This window comes from Hordeum vulgare, chromosome 1H (genome assembly GCF_904849725.1).
Source record: "Hordeum vulgare subsp. vulgare chromosome 1H, MorexV3_pseudomolecules_assembly, whole genome shotgun sequence".
Lineage (NCBI taxonomy): Eukaryota > Viridiplantae > Streptophyta > Magnoliopsida > Poales > Poaceae > Hordeum > Hordeum vulgare.
In genome coordinates this window covers 129,890,201-129,906,395 of record NC_058518.1, presented here as the reverse complement: position 1 = coordinate 129,906,395, position 16,195 = coordinate 129,890,201, and the positions used below count along the sequence as shown (strand labels likewise).

At 44.8% G+C, this 16,195-nt stretch overlaps 1 pseudogene; it reads right to left on the bottom strand.

The window, feature by feature from the left end:
- Positions 1-263: 263 nt before the first annotated feature.
- On the bottom strand, positions 264-15,407 carry LOC123397569 (annotated as a pseudogene).
- Between the last annotated feature and the right edge of the window lie 788 nt (positions 15,408-16,195).

Below are 16,195 nucleotides of genomic sequence, written 5' to 3'. Positions count from 1 at the left end.
AGGCCCACTTCATCCGGTCCGTTGGTTTTTATATTACCCAGCCGATTTTTGTTTGTAGATAGAACATGTTTCCAATCCTATCACTAAGCTTACATTTCCAGACCCAACACTCTTGAAAAAAGGGCACAACATCACAGACAAATTAAGATGCACAACAACAGAAAATATAAGTCACTTAAGAAATACTGATCCAGCATAACATTAAGCGTGCATCTCCACATCCACTAACCCTGGAGCAGCACAATGCAGCAAGTTTGCATCCGCTAGTGTGCAGTTTGCACAACAAAAGCCTCACAAAATAAAGTTTGAAGGTAGGTTCCAGCAATATATCACATTCACATTGCTTCCACCATTTTTTTGTTTGGACTAAGCAACTTACTCTTGAGCTGATCTTGGTTGCATGTGACTTAGCAAAAAGTCTAGTTTTTTGTCCATCTCAGCTTGCTTCTTCCTGTTCTCCTCATCTCTCTTCATGTTGTCCTCGGCTTGCCTAATCCTTGCTTCTTCGGATTCCTTCAGCAACTTGGTCAAGGTGTCAACACGTTCCTGAAGTTCAAGATTCCTATTCTCCGCAGCCAATTCCGCTTCACAATTGCTAGCACTGGATCTCGCATGGACGTGGTGGATCCCCACATGTTGAAGAAACCTTGGCTTCTTAGTGTGCTTAGCAAGCACTTCAGCTACAGCCTCGGTTGCAGACTTAGATTGAGGATCATCTTCTGTAGGTTGAGAGGTCTTGTTTTCCATCTCAGTCTAGCAATGCAAGTAACAAACACGGTTATAAGACAGCTTAAGCACAAGTAGAGAAGTACTTTACAACTAGAAATTTGTGATAAGAGAGTCATCTCAACAAAGTGTTAGTTCTGTTGGTGAATCTGCTCCACCACTCATAGTAGATCCAAAACCAGTCAACCAATGCATTTAGAACACGGATAATTCTCAGTATTTCACTATTTTCTTATACGAAAAAGAGATAACGTAATTTAATGATTAAGATATGTTAGAAGTCCCTGACTTATATTGTTTGGGGAACGTCGCAAGGGAAACAAAAATTTTCCTACGCGCACGAAGACCTATCATGGTGATGTCCATCTACGAGAGGGGATGAGTGATCTACGTACCCTTGTAGATTGTACAGCAGAAGCGTTAGTGAACGCGGTTGATGTAGTGGAACGTCCTCACGTCCCTCGATCCGCCCCGCGAACAATCCCGCGACCAGTCCCACGATCTAGTACTGAACGGACGGCACCTCCGCGTTCAGCACACGTACAACTCGACGATGATCTCGGCCTTCTTGATCCAGCAAGAGAGACGGAGAGGTAGAAGAGTTCTCCGGCAGCGTGACGGCGCTCCGGAGGTTGGTGATGATCTTGTCTCAGCAGGGCTCCGCCCGAGCTCCGCAGAAACGCGATCTAGAGGAAAAACTATGGAGGTATGTGGTCGGGCAGCCGTGAGAAAGTCGTCTCAAATCAGCCCTAAAACCTCCGTATATATAGGTGGGAGGGAGGGGAGGAGGCAGCCTCAAAACCTAAAGGTTTGGCCGAAATTGGAGGTGGAGGAGTCCTACTCCAATCCTACTTGGAGTAGGATTCCACCTTCCCACTTGGAAACTCTTTCCACCTTGTGTTTTTCCTTCTCAAACCTTATGGGCCTTAGTGGGAACTTATTCCAGCCCACTAGGGGCTGGTTTATCTCTTCCCATAGCCCATGAGACCCCTTGGGGCGTGACACCCCTCCCGATGGTCCCCGGCACCCCTCCCGGCACTCCCGGTACACTACCGATAAGCCCGAAACTTTTCCGGTAATGCACGAAAACCTTCCGGTAACCAAATGAGGTCATCCTATATATCAATCTTCGTTTCCGGACCATTCCGGAAACCCTCGTGACGTCCGTGATCTCATCTGGGACTCCGAACAACATTCGGTAACCAACCATATAACTCAAATACGCATAAAACAACGTCGAACCTTAAGTGTGCAGACCCTGCGGGTTCGAGAACTATGTAGACATGACCCGAGAGACTCCTCGGTCAATATCCAATAGCGGGACCTGGATGCCCATATTGGATCCTACATATTCTACGAAGATCTTATCGTTTGAACCTCAGTGCCAAGGATTCATATAATCCCGTATGTCATTCCCTTTGTCCTTCGGTATGTTACTTGCCCGAGATTCGATCGTTAGTATCCGCATACCTATTTCAATCTCGTTTACCGGCAAGTCTCTTTACTCGTTCCGTAATACAAGATCCCGCAACTTACATTAAGTTACATTGCTTGCAAGGCTTGTGTGTGATGTTGTATTACCGAGTGGGCCCCGAGATACCTCTCCGTCACACGGAGTGACAAATCCCAGTCTCGATCTATACTAACTCAACGAACACCTTCGGAGATACCTGTAGAGCATCTTTATAGTCACCCAGTTACGTTGTGACGTTTGATACACACAAAGCATTCCTCCGGTGTCCGTGAGTTATATGATCTCATGGTCATAGGAACAAATACTTGACACGCAGAAAACAGTAGCAAGAAAATGACACGATCAACATGCTACGTCTATTAGTTTGGGTCTAGTCCATCACATGATTCTCCTAATGATGTGATCCCGTTATCAAGTGACAACACTTGCCTATGGCCAGGAAACCTTGACCATCTTTGATCAACGAGCTAGTCAACTAGAGGCTTACTAGGGACAGTGTTTTGTCTATGTATCCACACAAGTATTGTGTTTCCAATCAATACAATTATAGCATGGATAATAAACGATTATCATGAACTAAGAAATATAATAATAACTAATTTATTATTGCCTCTAGGGCATATTTCCAACAGTCTCCCACTTGCACTAGAGTCAATAATCTAGTTCACATCACCATGTGATTTCAATGAATCCAACACCCATATAGTTCTGGGGTCTGATCACGTCTTGCTCGTGAGAGAGGTTTTAGTCAACGGTTCTGAAACTTTCAGATCCGTGTGTTCTTTACAAATCTTTATGTCATCTTATAGATGCTGCTACTATGTGCTATTCGGAAATACTCAGAATATCTACTCTACTATACGAATCCGTTTCACTACTCATAGTTATTCGGATTAGTGTCAAAGCTTGCATCGACGTAACCCTTTACGACGAACTCTTTAACCACCTCCATAATCGAGAAAAATTCCTTAGTCCATTAGTTACTAAGGATAAATTTTGACCGCTGCTAGTGATTCAATCATGGATCACTCTCTGTACCTCTCAACATACTTTGAGTCAAGGCACACATCAGGTGCGGTACACAGCATGGCATACTTTAGATTCTACGGCTAAGGCATAGAAGACGACCTTCGTCTATTCTCTTTATTCTGCCGGGGTCGAGTTTTGAGTCTTACTCAAATTCACACCTCACAACGCAACCAAGAACTCCTTCTTTGCTGGTCTATTTTGAACTCTTTCAAAAACTTGTCAAGGCATGCATCTTGTTGAAACTTCTATTAAGCGCTTTCGATCTATCTCCATAGATCTTTGATGCTCAACCTTCAAGTAGCATAATCCAGGTACTCCTTTGAAAACTTCTTTCAAACAACCTTGTATGCTCTACAGAAATTCTACATTACTTCTGATCCACAATATGTCAACCACATATACCTATCAGAAATTCTATAGTGCTCCCACTCACTTCTTTGGAAATACAAGTTTCTCATAAACCTTGTACACACCCAAAATCTTTGATCATCTCATCAAAGTGCTTATTCCAACTCCGAGATGCTTGCACCAGTCCATTGAAGGATCACTGGAGCTTGCATACTTGCTAGTATCTTTAGGATCGACAAAACCTTCTGGTTGTATCACATACAATGTTTGCTCAAGGAAACCGTCGAGGAAACAATGTTTTGACATCCTACGTGCAATATTTCATAAATAATGCAGCAACTACTAACATAATTCTAACAGACCTTTAGCATCGCTACGAGTGAGAAAGACTCATCATAGTCAACTGTTTGATCTTGTCGAAAACATCTTTGCGACAAGTCGAGCTTTTCTTAATAGTGACTTATCACCATCATCGTCTGTCTTCTTTTAAAGATCCATTTTACCCAATAGTCCCATGACCATCAAGTAGTTCTACCAAAGTCTACACTTTGTTTTCACACATGGATCCTCTCTCGGATTTTATGGCTTCCAGCCATTTGTCGGAATCTGGGCCCACCATCGCTTTCTCCATAACTCGTAGGTTCACTGTTGCTCAACAACATGACCTCCAAGACAGGGTTACCGTACTACTCTGCAGCAGTACGCGACCTTGTCGACCTACGAGGTTTGTAGTAACTTGATTCGAAGCTTAATGATCACCATCATCAGCTTCCACTTCAATTGGTGTAGGCGCCACAGGAACAACTTCCTACGCCCTGCTACACACTGGTTGAAGTGATTGTTCAATAACCTCATCAAGTTCTACTACCCTCCCACTCAATTCTTTCGAGAGAAACCTTTTCTCGAGAAAGGATCCGTTTCTAGAAACAAACACTTTGCTTTCGGATCTGAGATAGGAGATGTACCCAACTGTTTTGGATATCCTGTGAAGATGCATTTATCCGCTTTGGGTTCGAGCTTATCAGACTGAAACTTTTTCACATAAGTTTCGAAGCCCCAAACTTTCAAGAAACGACAGTTTAGATTTCTCTAAACCTCAGTCTATACTGTGTCATCTCAACGGAAATACGCGGTGCCCCATTTAAAGTGAATGTGGTTGTCTCTAATGCATAACCCATAAACGATAGTGGTAATTCGATAAGAGACATCCCAGCATGCACCATACTAAATAGTGCGTGGCTATGACGTTCAGACACATCATCACACCATGATGTTCCAGGTGGCATGAACTGTGAAACAATTTCCACATTGTCTTAACTGTGTACCAAAAACTCGTAACTCAGATATTCATTTCTATGATCATATCGTAGACAGTTCATCCTCTTGTTACGATGAACTTCACTCTGAAACAGAATTGAACTTTTCAATATTTCAGACTTGTGATTTATTAAGTAAATACTCCTGTATCTACTCAAGTCGTCAGTGAAGTAAGAACATAATGATATCCACTGCGTGCCTCAACACTCACTGGACTGCATACATCAAAATGTATCACTTCCAACAAGTTACTATCTTGTTTCATCTCAATGAAAACAAGGCCTTGCTCATGTGGTATGATTTGCATGTCACTAGTGATTCGAAATCAGGTGAGTAAAGATCCATCAGCATGGAGCCTCTTCATGCAATTTATACTAACATGACTCAAGCGGCAGTGCCACAAGTAAGTGGTACTATCATCATTTAACTCGTATCTTTTGGCACCAATGTGTAACACTACAATCGAGATTCAATAAACCATTGAAGGTGATTATTAAAGCAAATAGAGTAACCATTATTCCTTTTGAATGAATAATCGTATTGCAATAAACACGATCCAATCATGTTCATGCTTAACGCAAGCACCAAATAACAATTATTTAGGTTCAACACCAATCCCGATGGTAAAGGGGGCGTGTGACGTTTGATCATATCAACCTTGGAAACACTTCCAACACGTATCGTCACCTCGCCTTTAGCTAGTCTCCGTTTATGCCGTAGCTTTCATTTCGCGTTACTAATCACTTAGCAACCGAACCAGTATCCAATACCCTCGTGCTACTAGGAGTACTAGTAAAGTACACATCAACATTATGTATATCAAATATACTTCTCTCGACTTTTGCCAGCCTTCTTATCTACCAAGTATCTAGAGTTGCTCCGCCTCAGTGACTGTTCCCCTTATTACAGAAGCACTTAGTCTCGGGTTTGGGTTTAATCTTGGGTCTCTTCATTAGTGCAGCAACTGTTTTGCCGTTTCACGAAGTATCCCTTCTAGCCCTCGCCTTTCTTGAAACTTAGTGGTTTTTCAAACCATCAACTATTGATGCTCCTTCTTGATTTCTACTTTCGCAGTGTCAAACGTCGCGGATCTCTCAAAGATCATTGTATCTATCCTTGATATGTTATAGTTCATCACGAAGCTCTCAAAGCTTGGTGGCAGTGACTTTTGGAGAACCATCACTATCTCATCTGGAAGATTAGCTCCCACTTGATTCAAGTGATTGTCGTACTCAGACAATCTGAGCACACGCTCAACGATTGAGCTTTTCTCCTTTACTTTGTGGTCAAAGAATTTTGTTGGAGGTCTCGTACCTCTTAACAAGGGCACAAGCATGAAATCACAATTTCATCTCTTTGGAACATCACTTATGTTCCGTGACGTTTTTACAACGTTTTCGGCGCCTTGCTTCTAAGCCATCAAGTATTTTGTACTGAACTATCGTGTAGTCATCAGAAACGTGTATGTCGGATGTTCACAGCATCCACAGACGACGCTCGAGGTGCAGCACACCGAGTGGTGCATTAAGGACATAAGCCTTCTGTGCAGCAACGAGGACAATCCTCGGTTTTACACACTCAGTCTGCAAAGGTTGCTACTATCAATTTTCAACTAAATTTTCTCTAGGAACATATAAAAACAGTAGAGCTATAGCGCAAGCTACATCGTAATTCGCAAAGACCATTAGACTATGTTCATGACAATTAGTTCAATTAATCATATTACTTAAGAACTCCCACTCAAAAAGTACATCTCTCTAGTCATTTGAGTGGTACATGATCCAAATTCGCTATCTCAAGTCCGATCATCACGTGAGTCGAGAATAGTTTCAGTGGTAAGCATCCCTATGCTAATCATATCAACTATACGATTCATGCTCGACCTTTCGGTCTCATGTGTTCCGAGGCCATGTCTGCACATGCTAGGCTCGTCAAGCTTAACCCGAGTGTTCCGCGTGTGCAACTGTTTTGCACCCGTTGTATGTGAACGTTGAGTCTATCACACCCGATCATCACGTGTTGTCTCGAAACGAAGAACTGTCGCAACGGTGCACAGTCGGGGAGAACACAATTTCGTCTTGAAATTTTAGTGAGAGATCACCTCATAATGCTACCGTCGTTCTAAGCAAAATAAGGTGCATAAAAGGATTAACATCACATGCAATTCATAAGTGACATGATATGGCCATCATCACGTGCTTCTTGATCTCCATCACCAAAGCACCGGCACGATCTTCTTGTCACCGGCGCCACACCATGATCATCCATCAACGTGTTGCCATCGGGGTTGTCGTGCTACTTATGCTATTACTACTAAAGCTACATCCTAGCAAAATAGTAAACGCATCTGCAAGCACAAACGTTAGTATAAAGACAACCCTATGGCTCCTGCCGGTTGCCGTACCATCGACGTGCAAGTCGATATTTCTATTACAACATGATCATCTCATACATCCAATATATTGCATCACATCGTTGGCCATATCACATCACAATCATACCCTGCAAAAACAAGTTAGACGTCCTCTAATTTTGTTGTTGCATGTTTTACGTGGTGACCGAGGGTATCTAGTGGGATCGCATCTTACTTACGCAAACACCACAACGGAGATATATGAGTTGCTATTTAACCTCATCCAAGGACCTCCTCGGTCAAATCCGATTCAACTAAAGTTGGAGAAACAGTCACTTGCCAGTCATCTTTGAGCAAAGGGGGTTACTCGTAACGATGAAACCAGTCTCTCGTAAGCGTACGAGTAATGTCGGTCCAAGCCGCTTCAATCCAACAATACCGCGGAATCAAGAAAAGACTAAGGAGGGCAGCAAAACGCACATCACCGCCCACAAAAACTTTTGTGTTCTACTCGAGAAGACATCTACGCATGAACCTAGCTCATGATGCCACTGTTTGGGGAACGTCGCAAGGGAAACAAAAATTTTCCTACGCGCACGAAGACCTATCATGGTGATGTCCATCTACGAGAGGGGATGAGTGATCTACGTACCCTTGTAGATCGTACAGCAGAAGCGTTAGTGAACGCGGTTGATGTAGTGGAACGTCCTCACGTCCCTCGATCCGCCCCGCGAACAATCCCGCGATCAGTCCCACGATCTAGTACTGAACGGACGGCACCTCCGCGTTCAGCACACGTACAACTCGACGATGATCTCGGCCTTCTTGATCCAGCAAGAGAGACGGAGAGGTAGAAGAGTTCTCCGGCAGCGTGACGGCGCTCCGGAGGTTGGTGATGATCTTGTCTCAGCAGGGCTCCGCCCGAGCTCCGCAGAAACGCGATCTAGAGGAAAAACTATGGAGGTATGTGGTCGGGCAGCCGTGAGAAAGTCGTCTCAAATCAGCCCTAAAACCTCCGTATATATAGGTGGGAGGGAGGGGAGGAGGCAGCCTCAAAACCTAAAGGTTTGGCCGAAATTGGAGGTGGAGGAGTCCTACTCCAATCCTACTTGGAGTAGGATTCCACCTTCCCACTTGGAAACTCTTTCCACCTTGTGTTTTTTCCTTCTCAAACCTTATGGGCCTTAGTGGGAACTTATTCCAGCCCACTAGGGGCTGGTTTATCTCTTCCCATAGCCCATGACACCCCTTGGGGCGTGACACCCCTCCCGATGGTCCCCGGCACCCCTCCCGGCACTCCCGGTACACTACCGATAAGCCCGAAACTTTTCCGGTAATGCACGAAAACCTTCCGGTAACCAAATGAGGTCATCCTATATATCAATCTTCGTTTCCGGACCATTCCGGAAACCCTCGTGACGTCCGTGATCTCATCCGGGACTCCGAACAACATTCGGTAACCAACCATATAACTCAAATACGCATAAAACAACGTCGAACCTTAAGTGTGCAGACCCTGCGGGTTCGAGAACTATGTAGACATGACCCGAGAGACTCCTCGGTCAATATCCAATAGCGGGACCTGGATGCCCATATTGGATCCTACATATTCTACGAAGATCTTATCGTTTGAACCTCAGTGCCAAGGATTCATATAATCCCGTATGTCATTCCCTTTGTCCTTCGGTATGTTACTTGCCCGAGATTCGATCGTTAGTATCCGCATACCTATTTCAATCTCGTTTACCGGCAAGTCTCTTTACTCGTTCCGTAATACAAGATCCCGCAACTTACATTAAGTTACATTGCTTGCAAGGCTTGTGTGTGATGTTGTATTACCGAGTGGGCCCCGAGATACCTCTCCATCACACGGAGTGACAAATCCCAGTCTCGATCTATACTAACTCAACTAACACCTTCGGAGATACCTGTAGAGCATCTTTATAGTCACCCAGTTACGTTGTGACGTTTGATACACACAAAGCATTCCTCCGGTGTCCGTGAGTTATATGATCTCATGGTCATAGGAACAAATACTTGACACGCAGAAAACAGTAGCAACAAAATGACACGATCAACATGCTACGTCTATTAGTTTGGGTCTAGTCCATCACATGATTCTCCTAATGATGTGATCCCGTTATCAAGTGACAACACTTGCCTATGGCCAGGAAACCTTGACCATCTTTGATCAACGAGCTAGTCAACTAGAGGCTTACTAGGGACAGTGTTTTGTCTATGTATCCACACAAGTATTGTGTTTCCAATCAATACAATTATAGCATGGATAATAAACGATTATCATGAACTAAGAAATATAATAATAACTAATTTATTATTGCCTCTAGGGCATATTTCCAACATATATAAACACATGATGTACATAAAGAATTAAACCAAAACGTACAAAAAGAGAGACACAACTACATTACAATAGAAAACAGGACAACACATAAAAAAAGTCCTCACGCTAAAGGAAAGAGCCATCGTGAGACACAACTACTTTATAATATAGAAAAGGAGATCACGTGAAAGAAGAGTCCTAATGCTAATTGGAAAGAGCCATTCTGATTTAAAAAAACCCCATCATCACACACGTACAAAAAAGAGAGACATTGTCGTAATATATAAAGGAAAAACATCTTTAAAACGAGTATGCATGCTATAAGGAAAGAGGCATCATGATTTTTTTGAATGCAATATCACACATGTCGAGGTCCCAAAATATGACGTGCCTTCTCCTTTTCTCTTGAAAAATAAAAAATAAAATGATACGTACAAATAATCACGTGTGATTTCCCTTTATGAAATAAAAAGAAAAAAGATTACGTCAATCCACATCATCAAGATTAATTAAACCATGAGATCCAATGGTCAAGATCTATATATTAGAAGTTCCTGACTTATATAGACACGAAGTACGTATAGAATTGAACGTGTACATACAGAAAATAAAGACCTAGCTACTTTATAATATTTAAGAAAGGAGATCTGTACACAAAGAGCCCTCGGGCCATAAGAAAAGGGCCATCGTGATTTTTTTAAAATTCCATCATCACACACACCCAAGTTCCAAAATATGAAGTGCTTTCTCTGTATTTTAATAAAAATATAAAAAATGATACACATGAATAATCATGTGTGTTCTCCCTTTTCTGAAGTATAAGGGAAAAAAGATGCCCATGTAATTGAATAGTCAAGATGTATTAGATGTCAGGATTATATAAAGACACCACATATATTATATAGGAAAAGAGAGACGATGAGTTAAAGCATCCTCATATTATATAGAAAAAAGAGTAATCAGGTTTTAAGTTCAAAAGAAAAAAAACACTGCAGTATGTCAAATCGCGTGCCCTTCATGTTTTTTATTTGCGGGTTCAGATCAGAAAATTATTTTCAACAGGCTTCAGTAACATGTTGTTCTTTTTCAATTCAATAGTTACACTGGTCCTGGCATAGTACCTAGATTGATTTTGTAGACGCCCACTCCATATACATGGACGCCCAGTCCATATTCACTCTTCTTTAAAAACTAAGATTTATATCTACATCAATACTATTATTTTCAGTTTGTCCAATTATAAATACAATATTCACTTTAGCTACTTCATGCCACTAGGTCAAATATATGCTAACTGATGATGTTGATAAATCCGAAGAAATTGATCATAGATATGTTTGCATCTTTTTGTCGCACTCATAATTGTGCCAACTATTACATGTTCCAAATATTAATATTTCAAATGCTTATCCATAAATCCAAACAAACAAAAACTGCTGCTAGACAAAACAATAGGGAAATAATCAGTGAACTGAACAAATCAGCAACACATAGTTCCATACTTTTCATAGAGAAGAGCTAACATATCTAATTGAGCATATGTGCAAAAGGTAAAAACTGATGGTTGGTCTTTGAAAGCTGACTTACAATTGCAGCTTGCACAATATCACTGTAGCATTTCTTTTTCTTCCTATAGTGGAACTCCTTGAACAAATCCAGGGCATCAGGTTCTTTATCTTTGTATTTGTCTCCCTGAAAATAATTTATATGAAGGGAAGGGAGTATCATAGACAGTTACTACATGGGCCTATGGTCAAGAAGAATTGTCATCACAATGCACATCCACATCCACATGTTTGACTTACAAGATTATTACAGTGCACTCCGTAGAGTAGTGTGGTGAAACTTAACTTGAGCTCGATTATTTTTATTAATTTCAGATAGACCCTACATCAAGAGAATGAATACATGCAAGGTACAATTTCTAGATTAACATGTAGAAGGCGAGAGATTGGTCTATAGGAAGAAACATACCATCTTTTTGGGATCCTTCCAGCTTTCCACCAGCTCATTCCACTGCTCATCAGTCATTGAGGGGACAGGAGAAGTTCTTGTCACCAGATGGAGTGGGTGAGGATCAAAAAATTCTTTTTTGAGCCTATGTCGTTGTTGGCGAGTTGCGATTTTCAACATTTCTGTACAAGCCTTCCTAACTGACACATCAGCTGCATCCATCTGAAACTTGTTCTAGTCGGATGAAAAAACATGTGTAAGAATCTTGATTGCACATAATTGACAAAGTAGCACAAATTTGATAGGTTATTAGCCTTTTAAGGGAGAAAGGCATGGACTATGTACTTACACCAACTTTGCCTATAAAGTTCCTGAAGATCCCATCTCGCACATTTCCATGTTCGTCCTTGTAATCCTTCCATCGCTTAAACACAGGCAAATGGTGTCTGACTATGACATTGCATTCAGTTGCAAACTTTGCAGCAAGAAGAGGTGACTCCGGCCTTAATTTTCCTTCTGGAATGACAAGCGTCAGTTTACCCTGCCGACGTCGAGTGATCCTTTCTAGGCCTTTTCCCAAATTGGGGCCCCTTTCCCTTGGCTCCTCATAAGATTTTGGACCTACAAAGAAGGCAAAATCAGGAATGGATACAATTCAACCGCAATTACTAAGCATACAAGTGTACTAATAAATGGCGAACATTGTTTCATAGTTATTAACAGGTATTGCAGTGCACAGGTTATCTGCCCTGTTGGTGTGTTTCTCATTGTTACAAATGCACAGATAGCTTGAATAAAAGACACGATTCGAGCATATCTCAACAAGGCAATATAATCAGCAAAGATACAAGAAGATAAAACTAAAAACATGATTTCAGATTAGACCATAAGCATGTAGTTGTCCTTGAGAATATAACATGCCTTCGGAGTTGTTGTTTGGTTGGGTTTGCTGATTTGGTTGGGCACTTCCACCAGCTTCGTTGGCCATCTCATTGTTCTCATCATGATGGGCAATGAGATCAGCTCCATTGGCAATCCAGTTTTCATCATCACAATATGCAGGGTCATCACCTTTTTAGAAAAAGTCACCCGGTGAGAGTATGCTCATCATGCAATGAGAGCTAATAGACTAGGCTAGCAATTCAGTAGTGAAAAACATGGACATGATATGATAATAACAGTGAGGAACGTGCCTTCAACATCTTGTAATATAGCTTTCTTCGACCTTGTGACTCGTGAATTAGTTGGGAGGTCCGCATGAACTCTCTTACGAGGTCGAGGCTTGACTCCACCAGGAGCCATGGCAGGAGATCTTTTCTTACTAGTTGTCGTGGGTATAAGCCTGACAGTAGATGTGTAGGGTACGAATGAGATGGGCAGAGTCCTAGCTACGGCGAGGTTGTATGAGTTCAGGCCCCTCTACGGTGGAGGTAATAGCCCTACGTCTCAGTGCTCTTGGAGCTGGTTACCGAGTGTAATATGGAGTATAATGTTTTTCTAACCCTTTTACCAGTGGGGGAGGGTGGCTTATATAGAGTGCGCTGCCCTCCACAACAATTCTGATTCAAGGGTGGGGTAGTGGCGATTGAATGCATGCGTTACAGGTAACGTATGCTATAAATGCTAGTTAATGCACCCGGAAACGTACGACAGTTTCCCTCCAGGGAGGTTACGACGCACCGAGTGTATCCAGTCGGTAGGTCCGGTGTCCTCCGAGTCTTAGTCTCCGACTGGATGATTCTGGGCCCGTTACCGACTGGATGATGGGGACACCTTAATACAGTCGGGCATACTTAAGGTCCTGTCCCTTGCGTGGGGTAGTCCTTGGGTAGGACATGTAGGACAGGCCTATGACCCTACCCTAGGACTATGACCCCATCATTAGTCCCCGAATGGATTGGGGTTGAAACGTCAAAGCAGTGCTCGATGCTCAGATCCGACTGGACTAGGTTCGGCTTGGGCGTTGCTTGCCTCTATCCATTCTATCTCTCCTGGCCAATGATCCGAGTGGATGTGTTCTGCGGAACGGACTGTCGGGAACCGAGTGCTTTCGTGGCATCTTTTGACACGACCGGTCAACTGACAGCGGCGGATTTTCTGGGATCTCAAATTTCGGGTTCCGCGCGCTTAGCGGGGGCGACGTCAGCGCGCTCGAGTAGCGCCTGACTCCTCGATCCTCGCGCCTTCAACTCTTCCGCCAATATCGCCGCGGCTGGTTGGGCGGATAAGATTTCGGGCCCGCTCGCCAGCGACCCAGTCGGTGTTCTATTTAACTCTGGCCGACGAGACCCTTCGGTTACGCTTGCCGAATCCTCTGCTCTTGCTTGCTCCATCCTCCTCGCCACCTCTTGCGCTCATACACCTTTCTCTTCCCATCGTTCTCGAAAGCTCGCCATCGCCGCCATGACCAAGGGCCAGACCAGCAAGATGGAGGCAAGGAAGAAGAAGGGCAAGGCGGCGGCTCCTCAGCGGCGGCAGCGGCCATTGCCAGCGGGATGGATCCAGGGAGACTTTCTCCCTTCCAAAGTGACGGAGGGGGGCCTGCTGGAGCTGGTAGAGCACGGACAGCTCGTGCATAAATCTTGGAGGTTGCCGGCGGACGACGAGGTTGAGCCGGCGCCACGGGAGGGGGAGCGCGTCTTGCTCCTCAGCCACGTTCACCGAGGTTTCTCTCTGCCCCCCACCCTTCCTTCAAGGGTATCATGAATCATTTTGGTGCACAACTCCATCACTTCCCTCCGAATGCCATCGTCCACCTTTCTTCCTTCATCGTTTTATGCGAATGCTTTATTGGTTGTCCTCCCCATTGGGGTTTGTTCAAACACATCTTTTCCGTCCGCTCCCAAACCATAAAACGTCTTAGTCAATCGGATGACAAGACGCATCTCCTCCAGCTCTGTGGGGGTTTAGGGTTTTAGAAGAAGAATCGGAGTATTTACCCTGCTCTGCAGTTGAGTGAGTCGGTTAGGAACTGGCAGTCGACGTGGTTCTACTGCCAGGACATAGCCTGTCCGAACGCGTCGACTGGGCTGCCTCCATTCAGTCTAGACCGCCCTGCTCCACCTGAACAACTCGCTCTCTCGAAAGCGGAGAAGAAAGACATCCAACCTTTGGTTGAGGCACTCGCGGATGTTGTCAGGAGGGGGGTCACTGGGATGGACTTGCTGGAAGTCTTCATCGGTCGGCGAATCCAGCCCCTGCAAGCCTGCCACCACGCTATGTGGCACTACGCAGGACCTGAAGACTCCACTCGGACCAACATGGAGGGCATTCTCGAGGAGAAGGTGACCTCAAAGGTGCTCCAAATCACGGGTCCCTGTGAGAATCCCAAGGGGGCCCGCCGAGTGGCGCCTTATGGTGCGGACAACCCTCCACCGAATCAGGTGAGTAGCATTAGCCGAGTGCGTTGAACTGCCTTGATTTCAGCAACTCATTTATATCTCCGTGTGATGCTTAACGTTTCCGACTGCAGGCATGGACCAACTGGTTCTCCCCCGTCTCGAGCGGGAAACTGGAGGAGGAAGATGAAGAAGGCAGCCAGGAGGAAAGCGTGGAGAGCGACGAATACATCTTCGACAACGGAGAGTCGGAGGAGGAAAACAGCGAGGAAGAGGAAAAGGATGAAGACCAGACTCGCCGACTCCGCGGCCAGAGCATCGGAATAGGCGTCGGCAAGAGTCTGCTGTCCCTTCAGTTCCCCCTGTGTCGCCGAGTGCCCCGCCTGCTTCCCCGGTTGCACCGAGTGTTCAAGGTACCAAAAGAGCCAGGGACGCAGCTGCTGAACCTGTGGGCCAGTCCTCCAAGGCGCCCAAATCGAGCGGGTCCAAACCTCGGAAGGCTCTGCCGAGGATGAGGGCGGCCATCCCCGTCACCTCCACATAAGCGAATCTAGTTTTCGGTCCTTTCTGTTGACCGAGTGAACTCTTGTTTTACAAGTAGAATGGTCTTCACTCGACAGGGTTGCCACTTCTGCGACCTCGCCGGCTCGCCAAGGGGACGACCCCATGGACGCGGACAGTGTCATTTCATCACAGCCAGGTACGTTGTGGGAGAGTCGGGTATTTTATTCCTGCAGACTGCGCCATCTCTTTCTTCTTCTGAAGCACTGTGTTATTCGGCTTGTCAGGGGGGAGAGCTGGCCCGACCGCGGAGCCCGTCGAAGAGCCTGTCCCTGAGGCTGCTCCTCCTGCCGCCGCCCCTGCCGCTGATGCTCTACCAAACGAAGTGCCTCCGCCGACTGAACCGGCGCTGACGGGTGAGGAACCTACTGGAGCGAACCTTGGGATGAACCAGGATCTCCCCCCGATTCCCGGTTCGTCAAACGCCGAATTCAACATTCGGTGTGTCCAGGAGGAGCAGTGGGAGCGGTCAAGGGGACCATGGTTCGGGCGGAGCTGATGGCCGGAGAGGCCAAGAGGGTTTATGACTCCGCTGCAGCTTTATATCAGCGGAGCTTGGAGCTGCGCGATGACATCCGAGTAAGTACCCTAGTAAGTACTTACTTTTCTTCTGTAACCCACTGGGTGTTGTCGTATACTGTTGTTTGCAATGGGTTCACTCCGAGTGAACCCAGTGGGTGTAGTCCCCGAGACTTCTGTCGAGTGCTTGCACCGACAGTTGTCTTTATACATTTGGTGTTTATTTGTGTCGT